The sequence below is a fragment of the Erinaceus europaeus genome, chromosome 2, assembly GCF_950295315.1.
Source record: "Erinaceus europaeus chromosome 2, mEriEur2.1, whole genome shotgun sequence".
NCBI lineage: Eukaryota > Metazoa > Chordata > Mammalia > Eulipotyphla > Erinaceidae > Erinaceus > Erinaceus europaeus.
This window is the reverse complement of record NC_080163.1, coordinates 23,933,576-23,950,396: the sequence shown is the minus strand read 5'-3', so window position 1 is coordinate 23,950,396 and position 16,821 is coordinate 23,933,576.

Sequence of the window (16,821 nt, the reverse complement as noted above, 5' to 3'; positions counted from 1 at the left end):
GCTTCACCCCATGTGCGCTTAACCCACTGCACTACTCTCCCATTGCCTCTGGTATACTTTTTGTGAGAATGCAAATTGGTGCATTTTCTATAGGGATAGAAAACAGTTTTAGGACTTCATGAGGAAACACATTATGATACATTAGTATCATGCATGCATTTGAAGAACATGAAGCAAATGTATATGTGTATACTACTATGTTTATTGCTATACTATTCACAATAGATAAGATCTGTAAAAATTTAAACATCTATTGGCATATAACTGAATAAAAAATTATGAGATTAAATCTACACCTCATGTAATACTCCAGTAAAATATACCCCAGTGTAATAGTACTCAGTAACTAATGAAAATGCTATTGTACCATTTTGTTCCAAATGGATAGAACTGGAGCTGATTGTGCTAAGTTAAATAGGTGAAAAGGTAAGACAATGGCTAGGTGGTTTCATTCATAAGTAGAACATAAGTATATAAAATATATGAACTTATCAAATAGAAGCAATAAAACTATCTCGTAGACTTTACAATATATATGATGATAGTCAAAGGGAAGGGGGGGCAAAAGTAATTTGGTGGTGGTAGTGGTTAACTGTACACATATTGTGTGTGTGTATGAAACTGTAGCCCAAAATTATATAATTTTACATAAATGTTAAATAAATATTAATAAACTATTTCTTATAAATTAATATTATTTTAATATGTGTTGAAACTATTAAATATATATGTACTTTTGTGTTTGTTTTTCTCCTTATAGAAGAGACACTGGGCTATACATTTGCCAAAGAACATATTGCTGAAAAGTATTTTTACTCTTTTTCTAGATGTAAAAGCAAGGAGTTTAAGACTTTAATCAGGTAATTCAGGTTCTGAGAAGTTAATTTGGGAAGATAACATGATACAAGACTATATCTTTAGCTCCTCTAATTCCACATATCTTAAAACATGCTATAGGGGAAAAAATGGTTTAGAAGGATGATGGTAGATGATATCAGTTCTCAAGGTTAATAATCTTGGAAGTTATAGACCAGATTAAATAGTTCATTCACTTCATGTTTTTCAGATATCTACTTGTGATAGTGAACACCTAACGTTTCTGGAGTTAATTATGGTGAGCCTCATTTCTCATGATGATTTCAACACTTGCCTTTTTCCACAGACCATCTTTTGGGAGTTGACTTTGTGTATGTTTATGCTGATACAAGTGCAGTTTATAATAGTTCAAACTTTGAAATAATTCATATGTCCAACAACAGATGAATGATAAAGTTATAATATGTATTTAATATACTATATACACAAAATGATACTGTTGTTAATGATAGTCACTTACTTTATCGAACGTAAACAAATAACATTAAATGAGATAAGAGAAAAAGAGACAGATGAATACTAAATGATTTCACTCATAGATGGCACTTAGGAAATAAATAGCTTGGTGGTGATGCATGTGGCTGAGTGCACATGTTACAATGCACAAGGTTCAAGGTTCAAACCCCCAGCCCCCACCTGCAGGGAGAAAGCTTTGTGAGTGGTGAAACAGTGATGCAGATGTCTCTCTGTCTCTCTTCCTCTCTATCCCCTCTCCCCTCTCAATTCCTCTCTATCTCTACCCAATAAATAAATAAAAAAGATAATAAGCAAAATTTAAATAATTTTTTCAAAAGAGATGAAAAGCAAAAGATAAAATAAAAGTTAGTCTGGGTATGATGTATTGCACCAAAGCAAAGGAATTTGGGAAAGATGGAGAAGGGAAGGGGCTGGGCTGGAAGCAACCCAGGTGACCAACAAAAGATGAGTGACAGGGGGTTGGGCGGTGGCGTAGTGGGTTAAGCGCATGTGGCGCAAAGCGCAGGGACCAGCGTAAGGATCCTGGTTCGAGCCCCCGGCTCCCCACCTGCAGGGGAGTCGCTTCACAGGCAGTGAAGCAGGTCTGCAGGTGTCTGTCTTTCTCTCCCCTTCTCTGTCTTCCCCTCCTCTCTCCATTTCTCTCTGTCCTATCCAACAACGAATTGCATCAACAAGGGCAATAATAATAGCCACAACGAAGCTACAACAAGGGCAACAAAAGGGGGAAAAAAATGGCCTCCAGGAGCGGTGGATTCATGGTGCAGGCACCGAGCCCAGCAATAATCCTGGAGGAGGAAAAAAAAAAAAAGATGAGTGACTGAGAAAGCTGTGGTATATATACACAATGGAATAGTACACAGCTATTAAAAACAATGAACCCACCTTCTCTGACCCATCTTGGATGGAGCTAGAAGGAATTATGTTAAGTGAGCTAAGTCAGAATGATAAAGGTGAGTATGGGATGATCCCACTCATCAACAGAAGTTGAGAAAGAAGAACAGAAAAGGAAACTAAAAGCAGGATTTGACTGAATTTGGAGTAAGACACCAAAGTAAAAACTCTGGGTTGAGGGTGAGGGTGGATGTTTGATCCCACTGGGCAGTGGGATTGGGGGGAGGGGTGATGGGATGAAACACAGTCTTTTGGTGGTGTGAATCATGTTTTTGTGCACTCCTATTAATTTCTAGTTATATAAATCACTATTTAATGAACATTAGATGAGAAAATTGAATGTCTTAAACTTTTTAATGCACAGATTAGGCTGAGTCTTTGATATGTTGACTCTCTTAAAAGTTTTGAGCAGGAAGAACAGAAGGAACTGGTGGTACAGCTATATACAAATAATGTCAAAGAACATAAATTCTGGTAATGTTGTGTATGATACAGTAAATCCTATCAAAGGGATATTTCAAAGTTAACCCAATTGCCAAATAATGTGACTATAGCAATAACTATCTATTGCCTTCTTAAGCCCTAAGGCAGCAGGAACCTCCCACCTCCTCTATAGAGACTCTAGTCTCTGCATCCTGTGCAGGGACAAGTCGAATGGTCCTGAGAGGAGGAATGAGAGCTGAGGGGTAGGGAGGGCTTGTGCCAAAGATACACAGAGTATATTTCTGAGTTTCTAATATTTATACAGAAGGCAAGCAGCTCTTACACAATACAAGGTTACACATGATTTCATGATTTACTGGCAGTTAGTTAAATTTCAAGCAGTTACTAGACTTTACTCTCTTCCCCTATGACTTGTGGATTATTCAGCAGCTAGCAAAGCCAAGGTCAGCTCAGAATGTTTTGCCAATGTTTGCAACATACTTTAATGATGACTCTTTAGTCACTATCAGAGCACCCCATCAGCTGTCACCCTAGACAGGATATCCTGAGATTCCCAAACAGACATGATGGTCCTAGACCTCGAATAAATCCCTCTCTCCATTGTTACTGGTCATCTCTATCAGGAACAACACAATAGACCCCTTTGTGGGCCCTCATGGGACCTTGCCCTCATTGGATCAACAATGGTAGAGAATGTTCCATCCTGTGAAGGGAGGATGGACAACATAATCTATGTTACACCTGAGGAAGATGAGTTCTACTATTGGGGCAACTTGGAATGTTCCTACTCATGACCACATAATGTGAGCTCAGATATACAGGGATGCAGAGATCAAATAGGCTCCTAAGCTGAATATGGGCCCCAGATCTCATCAAATCAATGGGGTCTACAATGAACAATATTTATACACCTTTCCCATATTTGTGAGCTACTCTCTTCCCTGATCTAGCTTTCTGGTTCTTCTTCCAGCTATAACATCATCTGCCCAGACAATAACGTACATCCACCTGCATATCAGATGTCAGACTCAGGGGAAAACAAACAAACAAAACTAGTATAGCCACAGGCCCTTTGGAATGTAAATAAAATAGGCCTACTAGCTATTTACAAAACGAAGACCCTTCCAACTCTTCATCTATATTATTCCAGCCTTTAGGTTCATGATTAATAAACAATTTGATTGGCTTTATATGTTTACTCTCTTTTGAGCCACCAGGTTCCAGATAGTAGCATGATTCCAACCAGACTTCCTTGGACAGACAACCCCACCAATGTGTCCTGGAGCTCTGATTCCACAGAACCTTGTCCCACTAGGGAAAGAGAGAGGCAGGCTGGGAAAATAAATTGACCTTTCAATGCCCATGTTCAGAGAGGAAGCAATTACAGACGCCAGACCTTCTACCTTCTGTATCCCACAATAATCTTGGGTTCATACTTGCAGAGGGTTAAAGAATAGGAAAAGTATCAAGGGAGTGGATGTGATCTGGTGGTGGGAATTGTGTGAAGTTGTACCTCTCCTATCCTATGGTTCTGCCAGTGTTTGCTTTTTATAAATAAAAAATAATAAAGTTTGCAAAATAAAATCATAAAAAAGAAAATGGATACAATAAGTATTTTAAAAATTACCTATAAATTTAATTGTCCATGGTATCTCCCCCTTGCAGCTGCCAAGTTAAATTAAAAGCTGCTTAGCTTTGTAAGTGCTCAAGGGAAGCACTTTAAAATGAACACAACTACCCAAAGATAAACTCAATAATGATTTAACTCAAAAATTTTAAAAATTTCCTTCAGAGTCTGAAAAAAAATAATTGAGTTCAATGACTTCAAGTCAGTTTATCTAAAATCAGTTCTGTGAAACACATCTCCAAATCACTAGAGGAAAAGATTCCTCCATTGCCAACACATTTTGCAAAGTAATGCATGTCCACATAAAGATTCCTGTGGCACAGCAGTTTATATAAAGTCTTGAGTGGAAAGTCAGAAGGAAATATATGGTGCAATGATTCCCAAACTTGCTTTCCTAAGACATCTTTCTAATTTATTTTGTTATTCTTGATTTTGAGGGATGATTTAATACAAAGAACACATACATATACATACATACAAATATACAAACACACATACATAATTACATACTTATCACATCACACAAATATATACTCAGCATTGTTTCACCTCTCATGAAGCTTCCCCCTGCAAGTAGAAACCAATGTGTTGAACCTTGGTCCTTGAGCATTACAGAACGTTCTCTTTAATTGATATGCTGCCATCCAGCAACTAAAACTCTTTTTCTTTTTAAAAAATGTTTTATTTTTATTAATAACTTAATATTGACTTACAAGAGTATAAGGGATATAAATATAATAGATGTGTAATTCCATATAATTCCCACCACCAGAATTCTGTGCTCCATCCCCTCCATTGGAAAATTCCCTATTATTTTTCCCTCTGGAAGTATGGACCATTTCTATTTAAGATGTAGAAGGTGGGACTTCTGACTTCTGTAATTGCTTCACTGGACATTGGCATTTGCATATCCATCCATACCCCTAGATTGTTCCTATCTTTCCCTAGTGCTATAGGGCTCTGGAGAGGTGAAGTTACAGGAAGCATCAGTGAGGTCATCAGTCTAGGAAAGTCAGGATGGAATCATAGTAGCATCTGAAACCTGATGACTGAAATACAGAAAGATGGAAAGCAGGACAAAATGTTTAATAAATAAGAACCATAAAGTAGCAATAGAATAGATGAAAGTAGACATCTTAGAAGTAAGTTGGGAAGTCTGTTTTAGGAATGTTTCTAGAAGCCTATGTCTTAGTAATCACTACTAGAAATATTGTCTATGAAGATGGTATTAGAGTTGAGAGTAGAACTAGGAAGAAGGATTAGGGCAGAGAGTTGTTTGCAAACTTGGAGAAAATATATAAATGCAATTAGCTGCATACTACAATGATCTAACCTGGAGACCATATCCATTCATTTTTATTACAGGAGGCTGTACCACATCTGAGTCCCAGTCAGACAGCTTACAGCCCATAGTCACAGCTGGGAACTTTCTAAGCGGCACTCATGTCAGAGATAGTCTTCCTGGAGTGGCAGAGTAGAATGACCCAGCCTCATTTCAGAGAGTGGGTTGGTTGCTACTATTGCTATTTCATAGTGAAGAAGACGATCCTAAAGAAACCTACAAAAGGGCTTATAATGATTTTCCCAATGGGTGTGACCAATGATGGTAGAGAGAGAGAATCTATAAGATATCTAGGCCCATTTTATCTGTGATGAATCCAAGGATTCCATATCTATGTCTGTATCTATCTGTCTATCTATCTGTCTATCTATCTATCTATCTATCTATCTATCATCTATCTATCTATCTATCTATCTCCCCCACCCCTCTCAATTTCTCTCTGACCTATCAAATAAAATGGGGGGGCACTGAGATTGCTGGATTCGTATTACTGATACTGAACCCTAGCTATAACCAGAGGGAAAATAATAATAAGAGAGTCGAGCGGAAGCACAGAAGGTTAAGCGCACGTGGCACAAAGCTCAAGGACTGCTGTAAGGATCTCAGTTCAAGCTCCAGCTCCCTACCTGTAGGGGAGTCACTTCACAAGAGGTGAAGCAGGTCTGCAGGTGTCTATCTTTCTCTCCCCCTCTCTGTCTTCCCCTCCTCTCTCCATTTCTCTTTGTCCTATCCAACAACAATGACATCAAGAACAACAATAACTACTACAACAATAAAAAATAAAAAAAATGTTTAAATAATAATAACATTTCAGATCACAATATGATGAAGACTCAAATTCTGGATTGCACAAGTCTGTAGCGTGCTTTGTAGGGCATTTCTCTAGTCCCAATATCGCCTGTTGTTTCAGCTCTTCTAACAGTAGAATGCAAGCCACAAGGGAGTCTCTTCGTTATAGCTGAATCTTGACATTTAAAAATGTCACATCCTTTGAGAAGTTGCTCTCACTTCCTGGCCATTTAACTGTTTGCTTATGGAACCATGTCTACATTAATAGCATTTATAAAATTGTATTTTTATGCCTGTCCCCTGGAGGAAAAATCTTCATGCTTTTGATGATTGGCACCTCTTCCTTCTGGGATCTCCAAATGGAAACACTTTTCTTAAATAAAAATAATCCTTTCTTAAATAAATAATGATTTTCTTAAATAAAAATTAAAAAAAGAAAGGATTAATTAACAAAACCATAGGGTAGGAGGGGTACAACTCCACACAATTCCCACCACCCAATCTCCATTTCCCACCCCCTTCCCTGATAGCTTTCCCATTCTCCATCCCTCTGGGAGCATGGACCCAGGGTCATTGTGGGTTGCAGAATGTAGAAGGTCTGGCTTCTGTACTTGCTTCCCCGCTGAACATGGGCGTTGACTGGTCAGTCCATACTCCCAGTCTGCCTCTCTCTTTCCCTAGTAAGGTGTGTCTCTGGGGAAGCTGAGCTCCAGGACACATTGGTGGGGTCTTCAATCCAGGGAAGCCTGGGCAGCATCCTGATGGCATCTGGAACCTGGTGACTGAAAAGAGAGTTAACATACAAAGCCAAACAAATTGTTGAGCAATCATGGACCCAAAGCTTGGAATAGTGGAGAGGAAGTGTTAGGGAGGTACTCACGGCAAATTCTAGTGTACTTCTGCTTTCAGGTTTATATTTTGCAGTAGTTTATGGATACGTGTGAACATATGCTCTCTCTCACAGAAACTGGTGTATATCTAGGTTTTGGGACTTTGTTAGAAAGTGAACCACCTGAGATGAAATTAGAGTATACTATGAAAGGAAAGGTCTCACCTGAGCAATGAAGCTGAAGGATTGTCATTCCACACGTGAAGTCTCTGGACACAGTCTGAACTGAAGCATGTTGAGGTGGGAATCATAGTGTTGGTTAGGCTGTGATCGGCGGATGCAATATTATTTGATATGGATTGGGAAAGGCATATGGGAAAGTGGGCCCTATCCAAGGGTTCCAGGACTGGGGGAAGTAGGGGCTCTATAGTGGAGATGTGAGGTTCCTGCTGTCTTAGGGTTCAAAAAGACAATCGATAGTTAAAGTTATCATCACATTAATTGGTAATTGGGTTAACTTTGAAAAGTCCTTTTGTTATAGTTTGCTGTATAGTACCCAGTATCTTGTATATAGCTCTGCTATTGGATGCTTCTGATATACATGGTCTAGGCTTTTGTGAGAGTCCGCATATCAAATACACAGCCTATATATTAAAAATAGTCGGTTTGTGTTTTGAAAATCTTTGAGACAGACAATTGATTTTCCCCCTCTCATATTAATTAACTAGTGATATATATGTCTACATTTTGCTAGGAGTGTACATAAACACCATTCCCACCACCAAAAGACTGTGACCCATCCCTCCCACCAACTCCCCCACTGGCCCAGGAAGCTGCATGTCTACCCCTCACCATAGGGTTTTTACTTTGGTGCCCTACTTACAATTTGGTCATGTCCTGCTTTTAGTTTCCCTTTCAGGTCTTCTTAGTCAACTTCTGTTGATGACTGGGATCATCCCATACTCATCTTTATCTATCTGACTTAGCTCACTTAACAAAATTCCTTCTAGCTCTGTCCAAGATGGGTCAGAGAAGGTGGGTTCATTGTTCTTGAAAGCTGCATAGTATTTCATTGTGTATATATACCACAGCTTTCTCAGCCACTCATCTGTTGTTGGGCACCTAGGTTGCTTCCAGGTTTTAGCTCTTATGAATTGTGCTGCTATGAACATAGGAGTACATACCTCTTTTTGGTTGGGTGTTATGGAGTCTTTGGGGTATAACCCCAGGGAGGAATTACTGGATCACATGGAAGGTCCATGTCTAGCCTTGTGAGAGTTTTCCAGACTGCTCTCCACAGAGGCTGTACCAATTGACATTCCCACCAGCAATGTAAAAGGGTTCCTCTGTCTCCACAGCCTCTCCAGCATTTGTTGCTGCTGTCCTTTTTGATGTATGCCATTCATACAGGAGTGAGGTGGTATCTTAGTGTTGTCTTAATTTGCATTTCTCTGACAATTAGTGACCTAGAGCAGTTTTTCATATGTTTGTTAGCCTTTTGGATCTCCTCTGTAGTGAATGTTTTGTTCATATCCTCTGCCCATTTTTGGATGGGGTCATTTGCTTTTTTAGTGTTAAGTTTGCTAAGCTCTTTATATATTTTGGTGATTAGTTTCTTGTCTGATGTATGGCATGTGAAGATCTTCTCCCATTCTGTGAGGGGTCTCTTTGTTTGTTTAATAGTTTCTTTGACTGTGCAGAAGCTTTTCAATTTGATGTAGTCCCATTGTTTTGTGTCTGCTTTAGTCTTCCTTGCAGTTGGGTTTGATTCATCAAAGATGTCCTTGAGGTGTAGGTGGGAAAGTGTTTTACCAATGTTTTCCTCTAAGTATTTGATTGTTTCTGGTCTGACATTTAGGTCTTTGATACAATTGGAGTTGATTTTTGTTTCTGGTGAGATAAAGTGGTTCAATTTCATTCTTCTGCATGTTACAACCCAGTTTTCCCAGCACCATTTATTGAAGAGATTCTCCTTTTTCCATTTAATCCTTTGGGCCCCCTTATCAAAGATCATATGTCCATAGGTGTGGGGATTTATTTCTGGGCTTTCAATTCTGTTCCACTGGTCTGTGTGCCTATTTTTGTTCCAGTACCATGCTGTTTTGATGATGATGGCTTTATAATATAGTTTAAGGTCTGGGAGTGTGATGACTCCATTTCTGTTTTTTTTCCTCAAGATGGTTTTGGCAATTCTAGGTGTTTTCAGGTTCCAGATAAATGATTGTAGTGTTTGTTCTATTCTCTTAAAGAAGCTTGGTGGAACTTTGATTGGTATTGCACTAAATTTGTATATGGCTCTGGGGAGAATATTCATTTTGATGATATTTATTCTTCCAATCCATGAGCATGGGATATCTTTCCATTTCTTGGTATCAGTTTCTATTTCCTTGAGTAGCAACTCATAATTTTCAGTATACAAGTCTTTCACTTCTTTGGTCAACTTTATTCCTAGGTATTTGATTGATTTTGCTGAAACAGTAAATGGGAGTGATTTCTGGATGTCTTCTTCTTCAGATTTAGTGTTTGCATAAAGAAATGCCACTGATTTTTGTACATTGATTTTATAGCCTGATACCTTGCTATATTGCCTAGTAACTTCCAGTAATTTTCTGCTGGATTCTTTAGGTCTTTCTATGCATACTGTCATATCATCTGCAAATAGTAAGAGCTTGACTTCTTCCCTTCCAGTCTGTATTCCTTTGATTTCTTTCTCTTGCCGGATTGCTATGGCAAGAACTTCCAATACTATGTTGAAGAGTAACGATGACAGTGGACAGCCCTGTCTAGTCCCCGATCTGAGGGGGAATGCTTTCAGCTTCTGTTCATTGAGTATGATGTTGGCTGTAAGTTTGCTATATATAGACACTGTCTTGAGGAATTTCCCATATATTCCCATTTTTTTGTAGAGTTTTGAACATGAATGAGTGTTGGATTTTGTCAAAGGCTTTCTCTGCATCTATTGAGATAATCATGTGGTTTTTGGCTTTGCTTTTATTGATATGGTGAATGACATTGATTGACTTACGGATGTTGAACCAACCTTGCATTCCTGGGATGAATCCCACTTGGTCGTGATGAACAATCTTTTTGATATGTTGCTGTATCCAGTTGGCCAAGATCTTGTTTAATATTTTGGCATCTATGTTCATCAGCGATATTGGTCTGTAGTTTTCCTTTTTTGTTCTGTCCCTATCAGCTTTTTGTATCAGGGTGATGTTGGCTTCATAGAAGGTGGAAAGGAGTATTCCTGTTTCTTCAATCTTATGGAAAAGCTTAAGAAGTATGGGTACTAACTGTTTCCTGAACATTTTGTAGAATTCGTTTGTGAAACCATCTGGTCCAGGACTTTTGTTGTTGGTGAGATTCTTAGTAACGGTTTCAATTTCTTTGTCTGTGATTGGTGCATTTAGATTTTGTAGTTCTTCTTGGTTCAGTTTTGGAAGGGCATATGCTTCTAGGAATTGTTCCATTTCTTCCAGATTCTCTAGCTTGGTGGCGTATAGTTCTTTATAGAAGTTTCGCAGGATTCTCTGGATTTCTGTGGTGTCAGTTGTGATATCTCCTCCATCGTTTACAATTCTATTGATTTGAGTCTTCTCTCTTTTTTGTTTGGTGAGTCTGGAAGTTAGGCTTTTTGTATGCGGCATTTCACTGCTCCTAAGCTGACCTTTGTATTCAGACAGAGAGAGAATGGGAAGGTACTATAGCACTGGAACTATGATGCCCCCACATGAACAGTGACATTTATATGTGGCGCCAGGGTTTAGACCTGGAGTGTATGCAGGCATTGAAAGTGTGTATTGATGTTTCTCCATTAGAAATCTTGGTGTAAGGAGTCTGGCTGTACCGCAGCGGGTTAAGCGCAGGTGGCGCAAAGCACAAGGACTGGTATAAGGATCCCGGTTCGAACCCCGGCTCCCCACCTGCAGGGGAGTCACTTCACAGGCGGTGAAGCAGGTCTGCAGGTGTCTATCTTTCTCTCCTCCTCTCTGTCTTCCCCTCCTCTCTCCATTTCTCTCTGTCCTATCCAACAACGACAACAACAATAATAACTACAACAATAAAACAACAAGGGCAACAAAAGGGAATAAATAAATAAAATAAAAATATTAAAAAAAAAATTTTTTAAAAAGTTAAAAAAAAAAAAAAGTACAAGGACCAGCCTAAGGATCCCAGTTTGAGCCCGGGTTCCCCACCTACAGGGAAGTCGCTTCACAGGCGGTGAAGCAGTCTGCAGATTTCTCTCCTCCTCGTTGTCTTCCCCTCCTCTCTCTATTTCTCTCTGTCCTTTCCAATAATGACTACCACAATAAAACAAGGGCAACAAAAGTGAATAATTAAATAAATTTAAAAAAATCTTGATGTATAAATTTGCTAGATACTGTCATTAATTTATATATTCTTTTTTCTTTTAAATTTTTATTTTTTATAGCTCACTGTTTAAATTCAGTCCGATTCAGTCAAATTGGTAATTGGGCTAATTTATATATTCTATAATTTTGTCTGTATTTATTTTCTTTAATTTGTGAAAAGTCTGCTTTTTCTGTGTAGTAGCAATTTTCCTTGGTATTATTTTAAAATGTGTCATTACAATACATAAAGTTTATATTTTTTATTATTTACCAATTATGAATCATGATTAGTATCCTTATAAATAGCAACTTGAATTATGAATAAAGATGGTCTGCCTTTGGTTCTATATTTCACTATCGTCAAGGATAAATTAAATAAAATTGCAATCCAGAGGGCCAGGTGGTGGAAACCTGATTGAGTCCACTTTTTAAAATGCACACAGATCCAAGTTTAAGCCCCTAATCCTCACATGCAGCGGGAAACTTCACAAGTGGTGAAGCAGTGCTACAGGTATCTTTCCTTTTCTCTCACCCTCTCTACTTCCTTCCTTTCCCCTCACTTCTTCACTGGCCTATAAAACAACAAAGTATTTAATTAAAAAAAAACTTTAAGGGTTGGGAAGACAGCATAATGGTTGTGCAGAAAAACCATCATGCCTGAGGCTCTGCAGTCCCAGATTCAATCTCCAGCATCATCATAAGAACTAAGCAGTTTTCTAGACTCTCCCTTTCTCTGTCTCCCTCTCCCTTCTCTCCTTTTCCATCTGTATCTCTCCCGTTAATGTAAACAAATAAATAAAATTTAAAAAACTTTATTCAAAAGTGGCCACCTAGTTTAAGCCTTTTTATGCAGTTAATCTATAGCCAAGTGGCTTAGATCATAGAGCTTTTTTTTTTTTCAGTAAATGTATATTAAAATTTGATAGAAACATGTAGGAGTATTAAATAGCACCATGCACAAAATTCAACTCCAGGTGGTTCAAATCTAGGATATGAGACCAGAAACCAGCAAACACATATAGAAGAAAATATTGGTAGGCACTGACCCTTGCTTCAGAAATGTTTGTGAAGACTGAATTCAGCAAGGAAAACAGAAGTCAAAGTATACCAGTGACTATACATCTATCTGCAAAGCTTCTTCATAGTGAAAGGAAATATCACACAAATTAAAAGGCACCCTGCTAAATGGGAGGTCTTTACACATCAGACAGATTGCCAAAAAGTAAAACACACGAAGAACTTGCAAAACACAGCAGCAGCAATAACAACCACAAAATTTACAAATGGTAAAAATGTATAAATAGAATCTTCACAGAAAGTGATATCCTGAGACTGACAAAACAGGAAAATAAAACGTTCAAGTCATTGATTATCAAAGAAATGCAAATAAAAATAAGCATAAGATACCAATGTACAGCTGTGATTATGTTCTATGTTAGACCCAAAATCAAGTGCTGTTGAGGATGCGGTGAAAAAAAATGAATATATTTACTTTGTTGGTGGTAATGTCACTAGGGAAAACACTGTGGAAAACAAACTGCGAGTCGTCAGAACATTAGAATGGATTTATATGATGGTTTGACAATTCTTCTCCTGGAAATTTACCTAAGGAAAACAAAAAAAAATATGTCCAAAGATATATATGCATATTTATGTTCACAGAAGCACTATTTGTACTATTCCTAACTTGGATACAACCCAGATGTTCAACGATACATGAGTGGGTGAGTATGAAATACCAGTCATCAGTAAGAGATGATGAAATCTCCTTTGCCAAATCTTGGATGTAACCTGAAGAAATTATGTTAAGTAAAATAAGTCAGGAAGAGATGGAGAAATTCTGTATGACTTCATAACTGTGAGTTAAATAAAAAAATAAAGTCAAAACACAAGGTGAAAGTTGGACTGGATGTGATTTGCTGCAGCAAAGTAAAGGACTGGGGACATTTTTGGATTTTGGATATGAAACACAGTATTTTAAAGTTGTATTTTGTCACTCACCTTTAATTTAGGAATTTTTACTTAATATAATTTTATTAATGATTTAACAATGGTTTAAAACATGATAATGTTACAAGGGTAGAGTTCTATGCTGCACCTGACACAGGAATTCTGTTACATGTTTTCCTTGTTAAGTGTCAATTATCTGTAACAATTCTTAGGCTAAGTAACAGACATCATTAAAAACCAAACTCTGAATATAAAGACTAGTTCAAAGGAAAACTCATTCTGACCATTCTAACATATATTTTAATTAATTTATATATTTTTATTTATCTTTAGTTTTTTTAATATTTATCTCCTTCTGTTGCCCTTGTTGTTTTATTGTTGTAGTTATTATTGATGTCATTGTTGTTGGATAGGACAGGGAGAAATGGAGAGAGAAGGGGAAGACAGAGAGCAGGAGGGAAAGAGAGACACCTACAGACTTGCTTCACCACCTGTGAAGCGACTCCTATGCAGGTGGGGATCCTTCTGCTGGTCCTTATGCTTTGCACCACGTGCTCTTAGTCCACAGCCCTACTGTGTGACTCCCTTATGTTTAGTTTTTATTACCACTAGGATATTGCTGGGGCTCTTTTTCCCATACAAAGAATCAAATATTGCCAGCAGACATTTTTTTCTAGTGCTTTTTTCTTTTTGATAGACATTGAGAGGGAAAGAATATATGGGAAGAGATATCTCTAGTACTGTTTTAACACTGATGATGCTTATTCCATAGGTGGAGACTAGGGTCTTGAACCTGGTCTTGTGCATGGCCATGTGTATACTCTACTGGGTGCACCATCACTGGCCCCCTAATAATATTTTTTTAAAAAAGAAAAAATTTCATAGTACACAGTGATTGTCCCTGAAACTATATCAGTTTCATGCTGCCAGCATATAGATATTCAACTAGAATCCCCCAATTTGTCAAACTTTCATTAAAGATTCTACAACTACCAACACGGAAAAAAAAAAAAAAATGACTCACATGCAAAGCCAAGTAGAAAAGAACTGCATGTTTCTATTTCTGTTTCAGCAAGTTTTCATTTCCCTAACTCGTAATTTTAAATAAAAATCTACATACAGCTTAATGTTTCAAATTGACTGACGAAATCTTATAAAGAAAAATTCCAAGATCAAGCATTTAAATTATGCTAAAATTACTCCAGCAATGCTACCAGAGGCAGATACAATTAAATGAGTGTTATACCTGGAGAATTTCAACATACTCTGGAATGAATCCCTCAAGGATATGGTAGTAAATACAATCTTGTCATTTGTATTTCTTTTCAGTAAAGGCAGATACACCAGAATACTATGTAAATGCAAATAAATGAATATGAAATTTTGGAAGAATTTGGGAATCCCTCTGCAGTTTCCAGAGGGCCCCTAGAGCTTTATTTAAATACACATGTTTAAATTGCAGGGTCTTTGCATTACAAGAAAATAAAACTACTTGTCTGATATAGATTTTACTTCATTATTAAATTTAAGAAATAATAACTATTTCTTTTTCAATACAGTTATGCAGAAAAATAATACTAAATGTTTGTAATATCAATCTTAGTAGTAATACAGAACCTGTTACAATTAGAATACCAGTCATCATTGCATAGTTAAGTTTCTTTTTTTATAAGCTGAGAACAATTGTCAATATTGTCCTTTATATTAATGGACATCTCCTCAAGAAGACATATATGAATATGAAATATATGCAAAGACATATATTCTCAAAGACATATATTCTCCTCAAGAAGACATATATGAATATGAAATATATGCAATTCATATATTCTTTTAAGAGCCTTCTCTGCCATGAGTGAGAACTATGTGTAAACCTGGCTGCCACCCCACCACACTGTAGGAATCTTCAGTACTGTGGTATCTCTAACTGAAGTAAAAAAAAAAATAAGGCATGCCCTGAGTATTGAATCCCCAAGAAGGACCAAAATGAAAAAAGAAATAGAAAACAAATAGTTTTCATTCATTTTAACTTACTAAGCTCATGTGGGAAAAGGGAAGTTAGTAATAAACAATTCAGTTGATTGTAATTATTTAGCAATTATGGCATCTTTTAAAGTATGTGAGTCTCTTGGGTCCCAGTAGTGGCACACCCAGTGAGATTCCAAGCACAGAGCCTGGGGACTGTGGTGGTGAAGCATTTGGTTAAGTGCAGGTGTTATCAAGAACAGGGATCAAGGATCAAGTTTTTGAACCTATATTCATAGGTGTGAAGCTTAAGGAGTGGTGGAGCAGAGCTGTAAATCTCTCTCTCTCTCTCTCTCTCTCTCTCTCTCTCTCTCATTCTCTCTCTCCCTCCCCTCTCCTTCCCTCCCCTCTCTTCCTCCCTCCTCCCTCCCCCTTCCTCTCACCTATTTCTCCATCTCTGTTTTTCCCTACCTCTGTAAGAAAATAAACAAAAGATTAAACAAAGATCACTGGGAGTGGTGGAATCATTGTGCCAACACCAAGTCCCTGTGATAACATTGGTGGCAAAAAGGAAACAAACAAAAACCAAAAACTTCAGATTCTGCAAAAGAGATATGCTGAAAGGGTTCGAGAATATAATCACAGATTTTTTACAGAAATGAAGAAAAATTTTCACATGAACAAATAAAAGGAAGATAACATGATCCTAATTGATGATAGACTATTTTAGAAAAAATATATGTTGTTAAGATAGTTTTCTACTCATAATGAAAATTAATAAAACTGTCAGAAAAATGACAAGATGGTCAATAATATTAGATAATGAATAACTGAAGTAGAATAACATGATATGCTATATTTGCACACATCATTTGCACATAACTATAAAAAGAAAACATTTGAAAGGGGAGATCTTGAGAGAATTAAATTGACTTAATTGTGTCATTTCTATGATATTGAAATCCCTTTTTTTTTTCATCTTATTAGGCAGTTAGTGGTTTACAGTATAGTTGTTGACATATGGGTACATGAATATACCAAGACCTTTTTTATACCCTCTTAACCCTCCCTTGCCAGACTTTGCTTTGATACAGTACACACTATCCCATTCAGGTTTTGCTTTGCATTTTCATTCCTGGATTTGGTTCTTAAGCTTCACCTAATCACGCGGTATATGCCCATCTCTTTTTAAACTCTCTCATGTAACGTGTCTCAAGTTCTATACAAGATGAAGCAAAGGATTAGACTTTACAAATTATGACTGTCTCTCTCTTCTCAC